Source organism: Hibiscus syriacus, unplaced genomic scaffold (genome assembly GCF_006381635.1).
Source record: "Hibiscus syriacus cultivar Baekdansim isolate YM2019G1 unplaced genomic scaffold, ASM638163v2 tig00110319_pilon, whole genome shotgun sequence".
NCBI lineage: Eukaryota > Viridiplantae > Streptophyta > Magnoliopsida > Malvales > Malvaceae > Hibiscus > Hibiscus syriacus.
The window spans coordinates 2,924,126-2,929,182 of NW_024062678.1; the positions used below are offsets into that span (position 1 = coordinate 2,924,126).

The window sequence follows — 5,057 nt, forward strand, 5'->3', positions numbered from 1 at the left end:
AGAATATTATGTAATTATAAGATGTTATTATGTTAAATCATTTAATTATTAAAAATTATAAAATTATTATCTTATTATTCATATATTTTAAAATCATTCTTTTTCATTAAAAAAATCTATGACTGTCGGAGCTAGACTTTAACATACTAACTGAGATATGATAAAATTATATTTTAATGGTGTCTACTGACACAATTGTTGCTTTAACCACTGGTTCGATGACATGATATTTCAAGTATCGACTCGACGACATAATATAAACAAAAAGTCGATCTACAAATTATAACTTAAACAGTTTTGAGATTATGTTTTATTATATCTCAATCAATAATTTTACGTCTAACTCAATTGTATTAATTTTTTAATAAAAAGAATGAATTTAAAACATATGAATAAATAGATGAATATTTTATAAGTTTTAATAATAGAAAACTCTATAAAATTACGTTCTATAGATAAATAGTATTTGTGTACTCTATCTGAATTTTTTAAATCACTACTTTTATTAGAAGAACTTAAATTCACAGCTTCTTAGTATAAAAATAGTAATAAATTAAGTTGAGCCGCTGAATCTCAAATATAACATAGTCCCCACCTCATTCATTCTCATTGTCATATATATCTGTAAAAACCAAATAAAAAACGAAACAAAAATGGCTCCTTCCTCTTCTTCTTCCAAGTCACTTCCTCCTACTACTCTACCTCAGCAGTCCCCTCTGTCCACTCCAGTAAGTTCCTTTACAATTCTGTTTGTTTCACAAGAAAAAAATTGGGTACTTGTTTCTTTTTCCTTAGGATGTAATTTTTAAAGCTTCCTTGATTTGGCTGATGACAAAGTTCATTTCTTTTGCTTTTTCTTTGTTCAACAGATTCATGAATTTGGAAGGGAGGTGCAAGAAGATGGTACCCCAAGTGTAAATACAGAAAAAAGGTCGACTCCGAAGCACCTCTCAACACCCCTTCGTGACAAAATCATTGGAAACCAAACGCCAGGAAACGTCCGGAATCAGGTGGAAGTGGCGGTGGCGGTGGTTGTGGGGATGGTTCGGTTTCATGCATCAATTGCAGGCCAAACTCTAGGGAGAGGATCTCCGTGGTTCCTTTGGATAACAATGGAGTTAATAAGCATTCCTTTTCTATGGCAAGTCCTAATGGAATTTTCAAGTCAATTTTCATTCTTTAACAAGGAAGAGTCCAAAACCAACTGATGTGTCCACATCCAGAGAAGAACACTGGAAAATTGCAGCTGCTGAACTGTCACACAAGCTTATTCAAGCCACAAGAAAGAGAGATGAAGCATTGCTGGAAGCTTCAAGGTTAAAATATTCCATGGCTGAGCTTGAGAAGAAGCTTAACAAGCTAGAAGTTTACTGTCACAATCTCAAGTCTGGTCTAGATGAATGCAACAGCAATTCTCCTTATAGAATTGGAAAAATCCATAATGTTCATCAAGATAGGGTTTACTGGAGCTAATGAAAAAGTGATTCAACAATTCTGGTTTCTGTCTCTGAAGCTGGGTCTTCAATCAGGCTTTTGAGTAGGTCACTCACCATGCAGTTAAGGCCATGGGTACCAAAGTTTATGACAGAATATCGTGCTTTTACAGCCTCATGACACCAAGATTTCTCATTCCAAGAACCCCAAGGTCTTCTTCTTCTCTACCTAGAAGCTCTCTTGAACAAAGCTTTCTTCGAAGACTTCGAATCCATCGAGTTTCAAAGCGTGCGATGAACCAAATATTGAACCCCATCGATCGTTGCGAAGCTAATTACGCGTCATTCAGTAATTTACAAGGTTTGACATGGAGGAGGTTCTGAACAAGGGAACAAGGCATTACAGTGAGGAGTTCAGCAAATTTTGTGACAGGAAAATGAATGAAATAGTGGCTATGTTGGGGTGGAACAGAGCTTGGCCTGAGCCATTGCTGCAAGCCTTTTTCGGTGCGTCAAAGAGTGTGTGGTTGGTACACCTCTTGGCCAACTCGTTGCACCCTGGCTTACCAATATTCAGGGTAGATAAAGGGGTGAGGTTTGATTCAGTATACATGGAGGACATGGATGGAGAAAGAGCCAGAAAATTGGTTCCTAGTATGGTTCGTATCATGATCACACCAGGGTTCTATGTCTATGACAATGTAGTCAAGTGCAAAGTTATTTGCAGGTACTCTAACAATGTAGAGCAGGGATTAAAATAGCGGCCATTATATAACGATAATTGTGTATTCCAAAACTGTTATTGCATGACCGTGACAGTTGTAGTTACCGCTATAGTATCCACTATGTTTGTAATCGCGATAATCACAATACGACCATAAACACAATTGCGATCGTAATTTAAATTCGTGATGTGGACGGTAAAGGATCAATCCATCTCCTTAGTGTTTAAATTTAACTAGATTGCACTTTGTAATGTTTTAGTTCTAGTTTATATGTGATAAATGGGTATCATCAAGACTTGTCTCTTGAGTATTTTTTCCCCGCACAAAGAAGGGTGGAGGTGTGGGTATTCTTGGGTTAAAGTAATTATTTGGCATTTTCTTCTTACATTTTCTTTGTTCACTGTTTTATCTATTTGTAATTAGTGTAAATTACACGTTTAGTACCTTAATTATCATTTTTGTTCCAGTTTGATCATCATTTTTTTTCAAAATCATGTTTAACGTTACATTTTGGTTTTAATTTGGTCACCTGTCGTTAAAAAATTAATAGAACTACTGACTTGACAATTTTTTTAAAAAAAATTTAATGGTAATGTGGCATTACCTTACGGTGACACATCATTATCATCATTACTTTTTTAACGGTGGTTGACTAAAATTAAGTCAAAACATAACGTTAGGTATGATTTTGAAACCAAAAATAGTTGAGTGATCAAAAGGGAACAAAAATTATAGTTGAGGTACTAAATATGTAGTTTACCCTTTAAATTAAAGAATCTTTTTAATGTTAGTTGCCTACGTGGAAATGTGGATAAATTTGTGTCACATGTAGTTTGGTTGGATGCTTATCTTGTGAATGATTTTTGGATCTTCTACAGTTTGGTATTATATGAACTACATAATGCCGAATACCCTTCTCTCCAAGCACTATCGGTTACAACTTGACTTAAACCCATAATTTCTATGGATATTAATATAACCTAAGGTTATGTTTAAATTTTATAATCCAAAAAGGGGCCCCCAAAAAAAAACCTTGAAAAAGAAAGGATAAAGTACACAAATAGTGTCTCGGCTATAGGATGTTACTTTGTTGAGTCCCCAGATTATTAAAAGTTGTGAAATAGTCCCTTGACTATATGACGTTGCTTTGTTGAGTTCTCTGACTATTAAAAGTTACAAAATGGGTCATCCGACTAGTCATATGTTTCAAAACTCGTCATTTTCTATTAAAAATTGATGGCAGTCTGAGTTGGACGTTAAGAAACTGACTTTGACATGATAAAATCTGATCCAAAAAAACTCAAATGACTATCATATCTCAGTCAACATGTTAACGTCTAACTCATATTGTCATCAGATTTTTAATGAAAAATGATGAGTTTTGAACATATGAATAATCGAGTGATCATTTTGTAACTTTAATAGTTGAGGTACTCAATAAAGCAATGTCCTATAGTTGGGAGATCATTTTGTAACTTTTAATAGTTGGATGACTCAACAAAGCAACGTCCTATAAGGCCATCTCCAGTCCTCATCTCTACTCTACAACATCTCTATCTCTACTCTAAAGATGAAACAATAATTTATCTCAAACGATATCTCTACATTACCATCAACTCTACTTTTTTCATAATATTAATTATTATAATATAATTTTACAAATATAAAAAATACAAAAAAATAAAATAAAAATCTGAAAAATTACAAAAACATTAGTATAATTATTTATCTAATTTTAATGTATTTTTATCTATCTTATAAGTTAATATACTGTAATTTAAAAAAATGTAGCGTTAGCTACAGTACCGCGCTCCAGCGCGGTACTGTAGCAATTTGTCACTGTAAGGCCATCTCCAATGCTCATCTCTACTCTAGCGCATCTCTATCTCTACTGTAGAGATGAAACAGTAATTCATCTCTATCGTTATCTCTACATTACTACTAAATCTACTTTATTCATAATATTTAACTATTGTAATATTGATTTTAAAAATATAAAATAAACATATATATTATAATAAATCAAGATAAAAACATAAATAAAACATTCATAAATAGCAATGCGAAAATACAAATAAATAAGAAAATTACATTTCATAATAATATTGCGAAAAAAAAACATGAGTTACATAATTATATATTTTAATTCTCAGAATTAGAATATTCATTCCACAAATGCTCAATTAGTACATTTTGTAGAGCAAAATGAGCAGTTGTATCTTTGTTTGTTGTAGTTTTTATGTTTCAAAAAATTAGTATGTTTATTTATCTAATTTCAATGTATTTTTATCTATCTTGTAAATTAATCTACTTGAATTTAAAAAAATCATAAAAAATACAAAAAATACAAAAAATCAGAAAAATTACAAAACAATTAGTATTTTTATATATATAATTTTAATGTATTTTTTTATCTTGTAATTTAATTTATTTGAATTAAAAAAAAAATTGTAGCGCATGCTACAGTATCGCGGCAGATGTGGCGCGGACTGTAGCGTTTCGCTACTGTAGCGAGAGATGTGGCGATGGGCTGGAGGGGGTTTTTTCTCCACAGTGGAGATATTCTCCAAATGTGGAGAAGCATTGGAGATGCCCTAATGATAGAGATAGCGCAGGATTGGAGCGCGCTATAATAAAAATATCTCCACTGTAGCGCAGGGTTGGAGCGCGCTACAGTGAAAATATCTCCACTGTAGCGCAGCGTTGGAGATGGTCTAAAGGGACCATTTGTGTACTTTACCAAGAAAAAAAAAACTCCTATTTTAACACTAACTATTTCAGGTGAAGGTATCTTTTTTAGGGGGGTCGTTCTGCGGTGCGGCGCCTAAAAAACGGCTAATATACGGCGTGACCGGTTAAACAAGTGACCGGTTATGTTATATTATTTAACCGGAAATAT

General features: G+C 33.1%; 1 pseudogene; it reads left to right on the plus strand.

The window, feature by feature from the left end:
• The first annotated feature begins 653 nt into the window (after positions 1 to 653).
• LOC120117220 lies at positions 654 to 2,416 on the plus strand (annotated as a pseudogene).
• Positions 2,417 to 5,057: the final 2,641 nt, after the last annotated feature.